The sequence below is a fragment of the Herpailurus yagouaroundi genome, unplaced genomic scaffold (genome assembly GCF_014898765.1).
Source record: "Herpailurus yagouaroundi ecotype Mexico unplaced genomic scaffold, PumYag 160, whole genome shotgun sequence".
NCBI classification, from domain to species: Eukaryota; Metazoa; Chordata; class Mammalia; order Carnivora; family Felidae; genus Herpailurus; species Herpailurus yagouaroundi.
Window position 1 is genome coordinate 42,174,907 of NW_024412401.1, and position 18,345 is coordinate 42,193,251.

An 18,345-nucleotide genomic window follows, 5' to 3' on the forward strand; every position below is an offset into this window, starting at 1 on the left:
ACATTTTTAAATTGTCTTTCAAAAACATGCTATTAACTGGTACTCCCAAAAGCAATATATGTCCATTTCCTCACAAAGGTAATATAAATATATGATATTTAATAGCAATTGAATAAGCAAAAAATATGACTTGTCTTAATATAATCCCTCTGTGAGGTATAATATACTTTCTTTGCATACTCAACTCATATATATATATGTTTCTTTTGTGATTTTCTTAATTGGGTCCTCTGATTCACTTTCAACTGCAATGTTTATCTCTTTTTTTCATTGGTTTTATATATCATCCTTTGTCTGTCATGTATGCCTCACAAAAATTTTTATCTCTTTTTGCTGTCTGCCTTTGAATTTGAAAATGATTTATGATACAATTCATCCAATCCCCATTGATTTGAAATGCTACCAGTGTTATATATTGATTCATATATATGCTCAGATCGGTTTATGAACATTTAAAAATAATACATCAACCTGTTCCTCTACCACTATTCTATTTTTAAGTTAACTTTGGTTCATATCAATATTATTTTTATGTTATTATTATTATTAACACCATTACTGTCATAGCTACTATTTCTTGATCATGACTCACATATTTCAGCATGCAATGCTTAATACTTTTACAAACTATATCTGATTTATTCTTTCAAACAGCTCTGTGAAATAGGTACAATTATTATATACATGTTTCAGCTAAGGAAACTGAGACATATTTATTATCTAGTAGAACTGAGATTAAAACTCGAGTTGTCCTGACACCAGACCTACAAACTGAAATTCAGAGCAATACTTTCTCTTTACTCATTTTCAAAGCATTTTTCTGCCTATTCTCACATGACTTACTCTTGGAGATAAACTTTAAAATAACTTTATTAACCTTATAAAGCCAGTCTTTGAATCTATTTAGTAGACTTTTTATTGTGGTATAGCATACATATGTACGTGAGCCATAAGTGAACAGATATGTGCAACCCACACCCAGACCAAGAAATTTATCAGCACATCAGAGGCCCCATAGTGTCCTTTTCCACTTGTTACTACCCCCCACAGGTAAGCCCTGTCCTGACTTCCACATCACACATTAGTTTTACTCAGTTTTGGGTTTTAAAGGAACACATGCATTATGTTCCTTTATGTTTATGTTATCGAGGGTCTTTTCATGTTCCTTTTGGCTATATGTAGATCTTCTATTATGAAACATCTTTTATTTTTAAATTTTTATTTGTCTGAGTTGAAGCGTCCTTTATTGTTATACTAGCATTTATTGAAAATACTCTGTCTCTGTTGAATCACCTTGGAAACTTTCTCTAAAATCAATGAAGTATATAAAAACAGAGGTCTGTTTCTAGACGCTTTCTCCTGTTCCTTGGCCTATAAGTCTTTTATTTTGCTAATATCACACTGCCTTGATTATTTCAAGCAATATAGTAAGTCTGTTACATAAACGTTCACTTTTCTCTTTACTTCCAAAAATTGTTTTAATTATTCTAGGTCCCCTGTACTTCCACATACATTTTAGAGCTAGCTTGTCAATTTCTAAAAAAAAAATGACTGGGATTCTGATTGGGGTTGCAATGAACTCATGGGTCACTATGGGAAGAGTATTGAATCCTATTGTCCACGAAACTGGTATATGTCTCTATTTACTTAGGTTTTCTGTAAATTCTCTCAGTATACACAAGCCTGACATATCCATTTTACTATGCTTTTACATCTGTGTATACTCAAGGGACTTCCTCAAAAAGGAGCTCTTTTGGAGGCACCTGAGTGGTTCAGTCAGTTCAGCATCCGACTCTGGGTTTTAGCTCAGGTCATGATCTCACTGTTCATGAGTTTGAGCCCTATATGGGGGGGCTCCATGCTGTCAATGCAGGACTTGCTTGGGATTCTCTCTCTCCCTCTCTCTGCCCCTCCTTTCCCACTCACTCATTCTCTTTCTCTCTCTCAAAATAAATAAACTTTTTTTTAAAAAAAAGTAGCTCTTTTTCATTGTATTTCTGGTGCCTTTGAAAACTGAGTCACTAGTGAGTATCCTTCTGTTTTATGCTTTCCTTTGGTCACCTTTTTTAACATGCCAGATAACTTTTAATTGAATGCTACCATGTTATTTTCCTCCAGAGATGTTTACCCTGTCCTTTGGTGGAAAATAGACTGATGGTGGATCACCTTAATCTGACTAGAAACAGGGTTGATATGAAGCAGAGTTGCAGTTCTTACAAAGTATCATCTACCTCTGGTTAAGCACACTCCTTAATTCAAGCTCTCCATGGATTCCCAACTGAGATCCTTGGGTATTTAATAAGTTCCCCTGCCCACAGCTTCACAACCTTTTGTGGTTTCTCATCTCCAATTTTTATCTTGTCAGCTCTGAGAGATTTAAAGACAACTGTTCTACACTCAAAAGTTTTATGCCTTGCTTACTATTCCCCTGACCTCTACTATTGAAGAATTTAGCAAATGCCTCAAGGAGAAACCAACAATTATGCTCATTTCAGTGAACTATCCTTTTCATTAGAATTTTGGCTCCCTAGGTATTGGCTGCGTTGGCAGTCACAAAAGCATTTTTTTCTTCTCCTTAGATTTATGAGTTCACCAACAGTTCTGCTGAATACTTAACCACTCAGGAATGGGCACCTGGCTCCATGTTCCAATAATTAGCAAATGCCCTAAGGAATAATGTGGGTGCGTGCTGTATGTGAGCTACCCTCTCCATGATTCTCTTCACTCTGATTCTTGGAATTTCAGCCTCATTTCCCTCAGTAGTTAGTTGTCTTGTGTCTTTTTAAAAATTATTTAAAATTTTCTTCTCCTCCTTCTTCTTTTCCTATTTTGTTCTTTGTGGGAGACTGGTCTTATACACAAGCTACTGCATCACAGCCTGAGAGAAATTCTTTTTGTATGAGATTTGCCTTTCAAGACATTTGACCATTTTATTTATATCATCAAATTTATTGGCTTGAAGTAGTTCATATTATTCACTTATTATTTTTCAATGTTTGTAATGTCTAAATGATGCCTTCTTTTGTTCCTGATATTGGTAATTAGGGCATTCTCTCTTTCTTCTTGATCAGTCAAGCTAGAAGTTTTTCAGTTTTGTAGACTTCCAAAAACAAAACAAAACAAAACAAAACAAACTCCAAAAACAAACCAGCTTTTGGCTGCAGTGATTTACTGAATTTGTTCAGTTTTTAAACATTTGATTACCACTCTGTTATTTCTTTATTTCTACTTACCTTAAGCTTACTTTTCTTCTCTTCCTTTAACCTCCTAAAGAAGAAGATTAAATAAGTGTTTTTAGACTTTTCCTGTAAATTAATAAACAATTTAAAGGTATAAAATTCTCTATAGGCACTGATTTTTGATATATGACCTGCAATACCTATCTATATCTATCTATGCCTATATCTACATCTGTACCTATATCTTACACAGCTATGTTACACTCAACAATACTCACGGAATAAAGTTTGCTTTAAATGGCCATATGTCTTTTGATATGTTCTGTTTTCATGTATATTTGAATTCAAAATAATTTCAATTTTTTGTGTAATTTCTTTCATCCATTGGTTGTTCAGAAGTGTATTATTTAAATTTCCAAATATGTAACTTCCAGATTTTTTTCTGTTGTTTTATCTCGAATATAATTATGATAAAAACATGTTTTGTATAAACTTATTATTTTAAATTTATTGAGACTCCTATGGTCTAAACAATTACCTGTGTTCGTGAATGTTCCATGTATGCTGGAAGAGAGTGTAATCTCTTGTTGGGGATGGAATATTCTAGAAACATCAAGTAAGTTCAATTAATTAGTAATGTTCAATTAGTTTAGTAGTAATTTCTTCCATATGCTTGGTGAATTTCTTTCTGTTTGTTCTATCAGATAATGAGAGACAACTATTGAAATCTCAGATATAGGGGGAGCCAAGATGGTTCCCTTCACATGGAAGTTTTGTGTGTGTCTCTCATTTGTGAAATACAGCCAGACCAACACTAAACCATCCAGAAAACTGATCTGAGGATTAACACAACAACCTGCACAACCTGAAACACAGAATTCAGCAGGTACACAGCACGGAGAGGTGAACTTGGGGGAGAGAGAAGCCACGGAGGGCAGGGAGGTGCTCTTGCGTGTGGAAAGAGGACAGAGACAATGGCAAGAATACGGGAAAAGCACCCCTTTCCAAAAGTAGCTGGAGAGAAAGTGGAAAATTGGAAACAGCCACAGGGACTAAACTAAAAAGGGAGAAAGAAGAAAGGAGAGGGGTTAAATTCCATTAAGACTGTAAACAAGGGGAGCGCAGAGTCTGCAGCTCTGCAGCTCGATACCTGGTGGTGCTCTGGTGGGAAGGGCAAATCCCCAGGAGTTGAATGGGATCTGGGAGGGTCTCGGGCCACACGGGGAGAAGGGGCTCCACTGCTGGAAGGACATTTGGTAGAGACTATTGAGGCCACCTGGTCCCAGCAGACCCCAGAGAACAGCCACATTCACTGGTGCTGGAACAAGGTCCTTAAGGGTGAAGTCTGGTGCCAGATGTGTGTTGAGATTTTGTGATTTTCCATAATCTCGAAACACTGCTGCTATACTATCTCATGAACTTTTCCTGGGGCAGGTTGGCACTGGCTGCAGTCTCTGGGCATGGGCAGCAGCATAGTCCTGCAAACGTTCTTGGGTGCGGCCGGCATTTGGCCATTGCTTGGTGAGACCCTCTGCAGAGGGGCGGAACAGGTCAAAGCTGCAGTCCCTCAGAAGTAAGGGGCCAGGGAAAACAGCCGTATCTGAGACAAAACTCGGGAGAGAGGTACCAACTGGGGCTTGATCATGGACAGTGTAAAAGCAGAGAGTGGACTAAAGCTGAAGACAAAGGACAGGTGCACAATTGCTGATGGGAGAGAACAGAGTTCCGATACTAGAGACTGGGTAGCTGAATGACGCCATTTTCACTACTCCTGCACATGAGCATTTGCACCTACAAGCGCCACAACAATCCACCCCAGTAGGCTAGTAGCGCCATCTAGTGGAGAAGGGAGCCATTACACTAAGCCACGCCCAACTGGGCCAACCTGGCTCTTCAAGAACAGAAGTCTCACCACCTGCTTAGTTTATGGACTATGAAGTGCTTCATAGTCTGACTTCTAGGTGAAAATGAAGTAATTTCAGTCCTATTTCAGCCTGTTAGCAGGTCCATCTATTCAATTTTCTTTCTTTCTTTTTTTTCTCTTTCTTTTCTTTTCTTTTTCTTGAATAAAGAGAAAAAAATTATTTTTATTTTCAATTTTTATTAAAAATATTTTTACTGTTTTTACTATATTTTTTACTGTTGTGTAAATTTTTTCAAATTCTATTTTACTTCCATCATTTTATTTTAGTCTACTTCAGTGTATTCATTTTTTCAAATTTTGAAACGATTTCCTTTTTTTCTTTTTTCTTTTTCATTTCTTTCTCTTGAATACAGAAAGAAAAAAGTCATCTTTATTTTTAATTTTTATTAAAATATTTTTCTTTAATTTTTTTCTACTATATTTTTTACTTTTATGTAAATTTTTTCAAATTCTAGTTTACTTCCATCATTTCATTTTAGTCTACTTCAGTGTATTCATTTTTTCAAATTTTCAAACGATTTCCTTTCTTTTTCTTCTTTCCCCTTTTTTCTCTAATCTATCAAGCCACTTTCACCACCCAGACAAAAACACACCTAGGATCTAGTATCATTTATCCAATTGTTGTGTGTGTGTGTGTTTTTAATTTTTTGATTTTAATATTTTTTCATTTTAATTTTTTTAATTTTAATTTTAATTTTTCTACCTCATTAATTCCTTTTCCCCCTTCAAAATTACAAAATGAAGGAATTCACCCCAAAAGAAAGAGCAGGAAGAAACAACAGCCAGGGATTTAACCAACACAGATACAAGCAAGATGTCTGAACCAGAATTTAGAATCACGGTAATAAGAATACTAGCTGGAGTCGAAAATAGATTAGAATCCCTTTCTGTGGAGATAAAAGAAGTAAATATGAGTCAGGATGAAATAAAAAATGCTATAACTGACCTGCAATCACGAATGGATGCTGCCGTGGCAAGGATGGATGAGGCAGAACAGAGAGTCAGTGATATAGAGGACAAACTTATGGAGAATAATGAAGCAGAAAAAAAGAGCAAGACTAAGGCAAAAGAGCACTATTTAAGAATTAGAGAAGTCAGTGGCTCATTAAAAGGAACAACATCAGAATCATAGGGGTCCCAGAAGAGGAAGAGAGAGAAATAGGGGTAGAAGGGTTATGTGATCAAGTCATAGTGGAAAACTTTACTAACCTGGAGAAGGACACAGACATCAAAATCCAGGAAGCACAGAGGTCTATTAGATTCAACAAAAACTGACCATCAACAAGGCATATCATAATAAAATTCACAAAATACTCAGGCAAGGAGAGAATCATGAAAGCAGCAAGGGGAAAAAAAAAGTCCTTAACCTACAAGGGAAGACAGATCAGGTTTGCAGCAGACCTAGCCACAGAAACTTGGCAGGCCAGAAAGAAGTGGCAGGGTATATTCAATGTGCTGAATCAGAAAAATATGCAGCCAAGAATTCTTTATCCAGCAAGGCTGTCATTAAAAATAGAAGGAGAGATAAAAAGTTTCCCAGACAAACAAATATTAAAGGAGTTTGTGACCACTAAACCAGCCCTGCAAGAAATTTTAAGGGGGACTCTCTGAAGGGAGAAAAGATGAAAATACAAATAAATAAATAAATAAATAAATACCAAATGCGACAAAGATTAGAAAGGACCAGAGAACACCACCAGAAACTCCAACTCTACAAGCAACATAATGGCAATGAATTCATATCTTTCAGTACTTACTCTAAATGTCAATGGACTCAATGCTCCAATCAAAAGACATAGGGTAACAGAATGGATAAGAAAACAAGATCCATCTATATGCTCTTTACAAGAGACCCACTTTAGACCTAAAGACACCTTCAGATTGAAAGTAAGGTTGGAGAACCATCTATCATGCTAATGGTCAACAATAGAAAGCCAGAATAGGCCTACTTATATAAGACAATCTAGACTTTAAAATAGACTATATCAAGAAATGCAGAAGGGTATTATATCATAATTAAGGGGTCTATCCATGAAGAAGACCTAACAATTGTAGACATTTATGCACCAAATGTGAAGCACCCAAATATATAAATCAATTAATCATAAATATAAAGAAACTCATTGATGGTAATACCATAATAGTAGGAGACTTCAACATCCCACTCACAGCAATGGGCAGATCATGTAATCAAAAAATCCACAAGGAAACAATGGCTTTGAATGACACACTGGACCAGATGGACTTAACAGATATATTCAGAACATTTCTCCTAAAGCAGCAGAATATACATTCTTCTCGAGTGCACATGGAACGTTCTGCAGAACAGACCACATACTGGGACACAAATCAGCCCTCAGCAAGTACAAAAAGACCAAGATCATCCCGTGCATATTTTCAGACCACAATGCTATGAAACTCGAAATCAACCACAAGAAAAATTTGGAAACGTAAAAATACATGGAGACTGAAGAATATCCTACTAAAGAATGAATGGGCCCACCAAGAAGTTAAAGAGGAAATTAAAAAGTATATGGAATCCAATGAAAATGATAACACCACAACCCAAACCTGTGGGGTGCAGCAAAGGTGGTCATAAGAGGAAAGTATATAGCAATCCAGGCCTTCCTAAAGAAGGAAGAAGGATCTCAGATACACAACCTAACCTTATGCCTTAAAGAGCTGGAAAAAGAACAGCAACCAAAAATCCAAACCAGCAGAAGACAGGAAATAATAAATATTAGAGCAGAAATTAATGCTATCGAAACCAAAAAACAGTAGAACAGATCAATAAAACCAGAAGCTGGTTCTTTGAAAGAATTACCTAAATTGATAAACCACTAGCCAGTTTGATCAAAAAGAAAAAGGAAAGGACCCCAAAAAAATAAAGTCAAGAATGAAGGAGGAGAGATCACAACCAACACAACAGAAATAAAAACAATGGTAAGAGAATATTATGAGCAATTATATGCCAATAAAATGGGCAATCTGGAAGAAATGGACAAATTCCTAGAAATATATATACTACCAAAACTGAAACAGGAAGAAATGGAAAATTTGAACAGACCCATGACCAGTAAGGAAATCGAATTAGTAGTTAAAAATCTCCCAATATTACTAATCAAAAATCTCACAAAAAACAAGACTCCAGGGCCAGATGGCTTTCCGGGGGAATTCTACCAAACATTTAAGGAGGAGTTAACACCTATAGTATTGAAGCTTTTCCAAAAAATAGAAATGGAAGGAACACTTCCAAACTCATTCTATGAAGCCAGCATTACCTTGATTCCAAAACCAGATAGAGACCCCACTAAAAAGGAGCCCAATTTCCCTGATGAACATGGATGCAAAAATCCTCAACAAGATATTAGCCAACTGGCTCCAACAATACATTAAAAAAATTATTCACCACGACCAAGTGGGATTTATACCTGGGATGCAGGGCTGGTTCAATATCTGCAAAACAATTAACGTGATTCATCACATCAATAAAAGAAAGGATAAGAACTACATGATCCTCTCAATAGATGCAGAGAAAGCATTTGACAAAATACAGCATCCTTTCTTGGTAAAAACCCTCAAGAAAGTAGGGATAGAAGGATCATACCTCAAGATCATAAAAGCCATATATGAATGACCCAACGCTAATATCATCCCCAATGGGGAAAACTGAGAGCTTTCCCCCTAAGGTCAAGAACAAGACAGGGATGTCCACTCTCGCCACTGTTATTCAACATAGTATTGGAAGTCTTAGCCTCTGCAATCAGACAACACAAAAAAATAAAAGGCATCCAAATTGGCCAAGAGAGGTCAAACTTTCACTCTTCACAGATGACATGATACCCTATATGGAAAACCCTAAAGAATCCACCAAAAAACTGCTAGAACTGATTTATGAATTCAACAAAGTGCAGGATATAAAATCCATGCACAGAAATCAGTTGCATCCCTATACATCAACAATGAAGCAACAGAAAGAGAAATCAAGGAACCAATCCCATTTACACTTGCTCCAAAAACCATAAAATACCTAGGAATAAATCTAACCAAAAAGGTGAAAAATCTATATACTGAAAACTATAGAAATCTTATGAAAGAAATTGAAGAAGACACAAAAAAATGGAAAAAGATTTCATGCTCCTGGATACAAAGAACAAATATTGTTAAAATGTCAACACTACCCAAAGCAATCTACATATTCAATGCAATCCCTATCAAAATAACACCAGCATTCTTCACAGAGCTAGAACAAATAATCCTACAATTTGTATGGAACCAGAGAAGACCCCGAATAGCCAAAGCAATTTTGAAAAAGAAAACCAAAGCAGGAAGCATCACAATCCCAGACTTCAAGCTATACTACAAAGCTGTAATCATCAAGACAGTATGGTACTGGCACAAGAACAGACACTCAGATCAATGGAACAGAATAGAGAACCCAGAAATGGACCCACAAATGTATGGCCAACTAATCTTTGACAAAGCAGGAAAGAATATCCAATGGAATAAAGACAGTCTCCAGCAAGTAATGCTGGGAAAACTGGAGAGTGACATACAGAAGAATGAACCTGGACCACTTTCTTATGCCATACACAAAAATAAACTCAAAATGGATGAAAGACCTAAATGTAAGACAGGAAGCCATCAAAATCCTTGAGGAGAAAGCAGGCAAAAAACTCTTTGATCTTGGCTGCAACAACAGATTTCTCCTTGATTTCTCTTTCTGTTACTTCTAACTCAACACGTCTCCAGAGGCAAGGCAAACAAAAGCAAAAATGAACTACTGGGATTTCATCAAAATAAAAAACTTCTGCACAACAAAGGAAACAATCAGCAAAACTAAAAGGCAACCGATAGAGTGGGAGAAGATATTTGCAAATGACATTTCAGATAAAGGGTTAGTGTCCAAAATCTATAAAGAACTTATCAAACTCAACACCCCAAAAACCAAATAATCCAGTAAAGAAATGGACAAAAGACATGAATAGACACTTCTCCAAAGAAGACATCCAGATGGCCAATCAACACATTAAAAAATGCTCAAATCACTCATCATCGGGAAAATACAAACCAAAACCACAATGAGATACTACCTCACACCTGTCAGAATGGCTAACATTAACATCTCAGGCAACAACAGATGTTGGCGAGGTTGCAGAGAAAGAGATCTCTTTTGCATTCTTGGTGGGAATGCAAGCTGGTGCAGCCACTCTGGAAAACAGTATGGAGGTTCCTCAAAAAATTAAAAATAGAACTACCCTATGACCCAGTAATGGCACTACTAGGCATTTATCCATGGGATAGAGGTGTGCTGTTTCGAAGGGACACATGCACCTCCATGTTTATAGCAGCACTATCCACAATAGCCAAAGTATGGGAAGAGCCCAAATGTCCATCAATGGGTGAATGGATAAAGAAGATGTGGTATATGTGTATACAATGGAGTATTACTTGGCAATCAAAAAGAATGAAATCTTGCCATTTACAATGACGTGGATGGAACTGGAGGGTATTATGCTAAGTGAAATTAGTCCGTCAGAGAAAGACAAATATCATACGACTTCACTCATATGAGGACTTTAAGAGACAGAAGAGATGAACATAAGGGAAGGGAAACAAAAATGATATAAAAATAGGGAGGGGACAAGCATAAGCTACTCATAAATATGGAGAAAAAACAGAGGGTTACTGGAGGGGATGTGGGAGGGGCAATGGGCTAAATGGGTAAGGGTCATTAAGGAATCTACTCCTGAAATCATTGTTGCACTATATGCTAACTAATTTGGATGTAAATTTAAAAAAATAAAATTAAAAAAAGAAATCTCAGATATAATGTTTGTCTATTTCTCCTTTAAAGTTTGCCAGTTTTTGCTTCATGCAGTTTGTAGTCTTTTTGTTAAACATCTATAAATAATATATTTTTATATTTTTATTGTAGTCCTTTCATTGTTATAAAGTATCTCTCCTTTTGTCTAGAAATATATTTGTTTTAATGTCTACTTTGATAGTAATATAACTACTATAGATTTCTTATACTTACTGCATGCAAGATTACTATCTCTGTAAATTTAATTTCCACTTATTTGTGTCCTTGTATTTAAAGAGTATCTCTTGTAGACAGCATATAGTTGAATCTCACATTTGTATTGAATTTGGCAATCTTGGTTTTGATTGGAATATTTAATTCATTTACACTTAATGTAATTATTAAAATAGTTGGAATTAGGTCTAACAGTTTTATTATTTGTTTTCAAGTATTCCTTGTTTTGTTCTTCATCCCTTTTTGTTAAGCAAATATTTTCTAGTATACCATTTGAAATCCACAACTGAATTTTGGCTACATTTCCTTTCATTTTTATTCTTGCTTGATCTAGAAATTACAATATATCTATTTAAATGATCACAATCTACTTAAAATTAATACTGGATTTCTTCTGGCTAAAACAAAAAATAGATTATTCCGGCCACAGTACATTTCTGATTACCCCCTTCTAGCCTATGGAGTATTTTGCCATATATGTTGCCATATGAATAGATAGGTAAATCAATAGAGATAATACCTGTGTTACCTATAAAACCTATCCATATACCTAAATTATCTATAACACCTATCTGTAGCTCTTTATACACATATCTACATCTATATCTGTATATTTACACAGGTATGTTACACTCAACAATGCTCATGATACAATTTTTGCCTTAAATAGCCGTGTATCTTTAAACGAATCAAGTATGATGACCGTGGAGATGCATTGATTTGATCTCCTTTAAAACTACATGCCGAGGGGAGCATAGTTAACTGACACCTCCCAGTGATGTTCCCATGAACACTGAGGTCATGCCTCCCCCAGGCTTCTCATAACCAGTGACTGAGCAAGCTAGAAAAATTAGTGCTGGTGCATTTCTGCCCAAGGTGGGATTACTCTGACAGGCAGCCTGGCTGAAATTTTCTCAGAAATGTACTGCGGGCCGAGCTTTCTCAATCCATCTTTTGTTAATGTAATTATTATGTTACATTTCCATCCATCTTTTGCTCTCTTTTTTTAAAATTTTTTTTCAACGTTTTTATTTATTTTTGGGACAGAGAGAGACAGAGCATGAATGGGGGAAGGGCAGAGAGAGAGGGAGACACAGAATCGGAAACAGGCTCCAGGCTCTGAGCCATCAGCCCAGAGCCCGACGCGGGGCTCGAACTCACGGACCGTGAGATCGTGACCTGGCTGAAGTCGGACGCTTAACCGACTGCGCCACCCAGGCGCCCCTTGCTCTCTTTATTCATAGATGCTGGAGCTGCACTATAGTCTCAAGGCTCTCTGCCTACTCAACTTCTCTCCTTATTAATTCTTCATAAACATTTCCTTAAAATAATCGATCACATCTTAACCCATCGAGATAGCTAATTCTTGGATGAGTTAAACTTAAAAGAAGAAAAATATATATAGATATACTTTTACCATTTCCAGCGTTCTTCATTCCTTCCTATGTACACAAGTCACTATCTGATAGAATTTCTTTTCAACCTGGAAGATTTCTCCTAACATTTCCTTAAATTGTGTACGATAGCAATGAATTCTGTCAGTTTTTGTTTATCTGAGAGTGTCTTTATAACATCTTTCTTTTTCTTTCAACGCTTTAAATATTTGAATCCAATATCTTCTGCCTTTCATTGTTTCTGATGATAATTCAGCTGTTAATCACCATTGTGTCTCTGCTTGTAATGTGTTGTTTTTATTTTTGCTGCTTGCAATTTTTCTCTCTTTTTTTTGACTTTTAGTATTTTTACTGTGATTTACTTACATGTTTCATTTTGTTTTGTTTTTCACCTGTATGCTTCTTGGGGGTTGTTGAGATCCCTGGATCTGTAAATTAATGTGTTTTCTTCTACAGTTTGGGGAAATTTTGACCATTATGTCTTCAACTATTTTTCTGCCCCATGCTGTCTTCTCATTCTGGGAGTTCATTTGTTGGACTGCTCAATACTGACCATAGGTCTCTGAGGCTTTTTTATATTTTTCCATGTGTCTCTTCTCTGTTATTTTGATTGGGCACGTTCTATTGATCTTTCTTCACATTTACTGATTCTTTCTTCTGCCATCTCAAACCTATCATCAAGCCTATTTAATGATCTATGTTTTCATCTTAGGTGTTGTATTGTCAGATCTAGATTTTTAAAAAATTCCTTTTCATAGTTTTGATTTCTCTATTCACCCATTAATACCACATTTCCTTTTAATTCTTCAAATTTATTTCCTTTTTTAAAAAATTAATGTTTATTTTTGAGAGAGAGACACAGAGCACGAGCAAGAGAGGGGCAGAGAGAGAGAGGGAGACACACAATTAGAATCAGGCTCCAAGCTCTGAGCTGTCAGCACAGAGCCTGATGGCGGGGCTCAAACCCACGGACCACAAGATCATGACCTCAGCTGAAGTCGAATGCTTATCGGACTGAGCCACCCAGGAGCCCCAAACTTATTTCCCCTTAAATCTTTGAATGCATTTATATTAGTCATGCTGATGATTTTGCCTGCAACAATCCAGAAGTTGAATGCACTCAGAGTCAGTTTCCATTGACTGGGTTTTATGGCTTTGTTTTCTTACATATTGCTCATACTTTTTGGGTTTTTGCATTTTTGGAAATTTTTGGTTGAAAAGTTGGTTATAGGGATTATGGAATCTGTCGTGTTCTTCTGAGTATTATCAGTCTGAATCCACACTTAACTTGGCTGTTCTCACACTGAGTGCTCTCTCCCTGTGGTTGCAGCAACTCTTATCTTTTTTCAGGGTCTTTGGCCTCAGGCGATTGCTTTTTTAGACACGGAGCTCCTTAGTGGTCAGCGGAAGTTTGGGGCAGACTTTATACCTAGCTTTTTAGGGGCTCAGTGCTCTGTGTGGTTTTCATGAGTTAAGGCTTTTCCCTTACTTTTCTGCTTCCTGAAACAGTTTTCATTCATGCCTCTAACACGTCCAGCCGAGAAGGCTTCCACTTTCCTACAACTGGAGCTCTGTATGGGCTGTGCAGCACTAGTAGGTAAGAAAGCCGTGGCATCACAGTTCTTTTGTGGCTCAGTGGCAGTCTGTAGGTATAACCTCTTCCCCCATTCTGAGCTGCTGTGTACTGTTTTGTAGTGTCTCCAAATGGTGGTGGTTATTCATTTTGTCCAGTTTTTATCATTATTATCTGTCTGAGAAATCACCGATCCTCATCATGTGGCTATTACTGGCAGTCATGGTCCTGATTTCTTTATTTTTTAAAGTTTCTTTATTCGGAGAGAGAGAGAGGAGGATCCCAGAGAGACTCCGCACTGCTAGCGTGGAGCCTGATGCAGGGCTGGACCTCAAAAACCATGAAATCATGACCTAAGCCAAATCAAGAGTCTGACCCTCAACCAACGGAGCCACCCAGGTGCCCCATTCGGTACTGATTGAATAGCATTTTCTTCATGCTGGTTTCCATTTCTAAGTGTAGATAAAATTATATATTATATTTCTCACATTTTGGAATAAGTATAGTTTTTATTACAAGTTCATAAAATATATTAAAAAGCATCCCTCCATTTTTAGGCACTTAGGACGTCTAGAAGTTACATAGGAACTGGGTTTCTTAAAGATTTAGAAATCTTTCCATTAAAAAGTCTGAGCTCTGCACTGTCTCTATATTGCTTGGATGATTTGCACATTTTGCCTATGATCACTATGCGTTTCAGACTTTCAACATATGCTTCCATCAACCTTGATAATTTGTATTTATTTAGAGAATAATGTTCTAGATATTTTAGAGTATATTGGCAAAGAGTTCCTCATCGTATTATTTCAGCCATTTAAATGGCTCCTCTCTATCCAGAGTTATAGGTTCTTTCTGTTTCCTGGCATGGCATCGAGTTTCCCTTGTTTTCTATTACTCTCATTTAAGGTGGCTATTTATAGATCAGCCCTGTTCTTTAGGCTCTGAGCACCTTGAAGTCAGGAATTAGGCTTTGCTCACCTGTGTCTAAGCCACCAGCTACAGCGCCTTTCACACTGTAGGACTTAACTGCTCAAGTGAACTGCACAGACTTTGGGTTATTTATGGAGAAACTATCCATTAAGCTGAAATCCAAGAGTTTATTTTACGAATGGCAAAGCGAGAAGAGAGTCGACTTGTCCAAGTTTACACAGCAAATTGGTGGCAGAGCAGACGTCTTCCCAACAAACCATGCCGTCTTGCTAAAATGGATTGAACCTAAGACAGCCTCAATTACCATCTGTCCTGCACATATATATTAAAGTAAAATATGTACTGATTCCAAAGCAAGTTGAAGCTCTAAAATTGTGAAAGTCTTTGCATGAGTATTCTGCTTCGTAAGATCTGTTTTGGTTATTAATGACATCTAAATCAGGGCCTCTTGTTCGTGGTGTTGTGTCATCCCAGGAACATGTCAGTGTGTGATGGATGTGGCTAATTTAGCGATTCTTTGCAACTTTATAGAGAATCATCCTGCCAGTTTTTGGCAAGAAGGCTTGCTTTATTAAACTTGGAATCCACCGTCCAGGATAAATAATGTCTATGTCTGTCCCATTTTAGGTATGTGTTGCAATCGAAGGTAATACATAAGCTGTCTTTTTTTCCCTCTCTCTCTCTCAGCCATATCTGTTTGTTTTTATACAAAAATAAACAGATATTAAAGAAACGATTAGACTAGAAGTCAGCAGACCTGGGTTCTTGCCCAAACTCGGCCATGAAGTTGCTGATGACTTCTAGGGATCACAGATTCCTTATCTTTAAATGAAGCACTTAAATAAGTACACAAAATCCGAACATACCTCAGAGGTGCTTTAGAGGGCTCTACTTAATGGATGAGGCCAGAAAAGCTTTCAGAAGCCTTATCTTTGCCTAACCCCAGAAAATAAAAGGGAAGCCCATTTTTTTTTGAGGGAAGCTTTTGCTTTCGAATCTGCCATTAATCAGAAAGTCAAAAATAGCATCCCTGTTGCAACAGAAGCCATCTCCCAAACATTTCACAAGGGAGCTACAACAAAAATGTTTTAAATGTCCAAATGACTGAGAAATCACTTTCAACACTTTTAAGATTGTGGCTATCAGAAAGCATAAGATAAAGCTGTATAGGGGAGATGGCATTTGAGATGGTCCTTGAGGAGCAAACAAGATTTTTTTTAATGTTTATTTATTTTCGAGAGAGAGAGAGAGAGGGTGAGCAGGGGAGGGGCAGAGAGAGAAAGGTGGACAGAGGATCAGAAGCAGGCTCTATGCTGACAGCAGAGAGCCCGATGCAGGGCTTGAACTCAGGAACCGTGAAATCATGACGTAGGCTGAAATCAGACGCTTAATTGACTGAGCCACCCAGGCACCCCAGGAGCAAGTAAGACTTTTTACATCCATTTATTAGTCCATTAACTTTTCCAATGTTTCATTTATTCACTATGTACACATTGAGATCTTACTGTGTACCTGGCACGATGCTATTGTATGCACTGGTGGGAATTATGGAGCTTACAGTCTACAGAAGACATAGCTATGAATCAAATAATTGCGTATGTATGTTGTTACAAACAACTATAGCCGTTACGTAATAAGAAAAGTACAGTGTGAGTTGACAGAACTCGGTGGGGATGGTGAAGGATGATCGGGGAAGGCTTACTGCCTTCGTGAAGCGATACCTGGGCTGACATCTGCATTAACTGGGTTAAGGGGTGGGGGGAAGTGAGGGAGAGGAAGGGTCCTGAAGAGAGAGGGAGCGTGGTTCCCTTATGGAATGGAAACGAGGTCAGTGAGGCTGGAGCTGAGAGTCAAGAGGGGACGCAGGAAAAGGATATTCTGCACTAAGAAAACAGATCTGGAAAAGAGCATCCCTTGTGCTGAGAATTAGCGGTAATTGCATTTGGTACGGGCTTTCAATACCTGAGGAGGAAAAGTGGAAGTTTTGAAGGAAAAGTAGGTTGAGTTTGTATTGCAGAGAGGTTGAGTTGACAAGTTAAATAATCTGGGCTAAGGTACTCTGTGTTAAAGAGAGACTCAGAAAAGTTATTGACCTTGGAGCCTGCTTTTATAACATTTGTTGCCAGATGAGGAGATTAAAAAAAAAAAAAAAAAAAAAGGAAAGGATTTAAAAAAAGTCACTTGTAAGGGCTACGATGTGCACGGACAGCTGGATAACTATCTGCACTGATATTACCACACATTTCGTGGGTCCTTTTATGTGGCTACTTGCAAAATGTGTGAGGAATGGAAGCCTTGACTCGCCCTTTTCATCACTGATGCCGTTTGTTGTTGCTTCCTGCCTTTTTTTCTTCCTTGAGGTGTCACCCCAGCAGTACAAAATGACATAGGGAAAAATAAAAGCATCTCTTTTTCATAGTTGGGTTATAGTAACAGATGGTCATGTTCGCTCGGCAAAGACAAATAGCTCAAGTGATAAATACCGCAGGTTTGAGAGGTGGAGGAGAAAGGTTTTTGCCAGGATCCCCATTCGTAGCTGGCTCTGGAAAGAGAGCAATCTGCTTTTACAGGTTCCAGCCCCCACCAAGGAGGGGCAGTGGAATTCCAGTGCTGGAAGGAAGGTGGCACCAAAAGAGAGGGGAAGAGGCTGCTGGGATACACGTTTCATCACCCCGCGGAAGGAGGGTTCCCGCTCACCCCCACTCAGCTCCTCCGTCTAATCTCCCACCAAGTCCTGTCAGGTGCATTTCCTAAGTTTCTGTCTGTCTCTCTCCTCTTCCACCATTTATTCGGGCCTCCGTTATCTCTTGCCTATGTTACTTCTTTTTAAAAAAAAAATTTTTTTTTAATTTACCGGTTCTTTATTGTCTTGATTTTAGTACTGAAATGTTCAAGACAATATCCACAGGATTTAAGTAAGCACAAGATAAACCGCTAAACCTAAATTATATATTTTTCTAAATCTGTTCTAAAGACAATACTTCTTGTTCAGCTTTATTGAGGTATAATTGACAAAATTGCAAGACAATTAAATGTACGTTGTGATGATTTGATATACCTATGCATTGTGAAAGATCCCCCCATTTATTAGCACAGCCATCACCTCACATATTTACCTTTTTTGTGTGTGAGCACATTTAAGTTCTACTCAGCACATTTCAATATGCAATACAATTATCCACTATAGCCATACATTATACATTAGATATTCAGACCTCATTCATCTTATACCCGTACCCTTTTACCTCTCTATTTCTCCAACCTCCAGCCCCTGGCAACAACTTTCTACTACATTCTACTGTTTC

At 37.4% G+C, this 18,345-nt stretch overlaps 1 long non-coding RNA gene across 2 annotated transcripts in view; it reads right to left on the minus strand.

The window, feature by feature from the left end:
• Positions 1-18,345, minus strand: part of LOC121034440 (uncharacterized) — a 41,541-nt gene that overhangs the window by 9,616 nt on the left and 13,580 nt on the right. The window contains exon 4 of one of the 2 annotated variants that reach the window (XR_005792429.1): positions 3,233-3,267. The exons of the other annotated variant lie outside the window; for it this stretch is intronic. This is a non-coding gene — a long non-coding RNA (uncharacterized LOC121034440). Of the gene's footprint in view, positions 1-3,232; positions 3,268-18,345 lie in introns of those variants that run through there. 2 annotated transcript variants of the gene reach the window in all.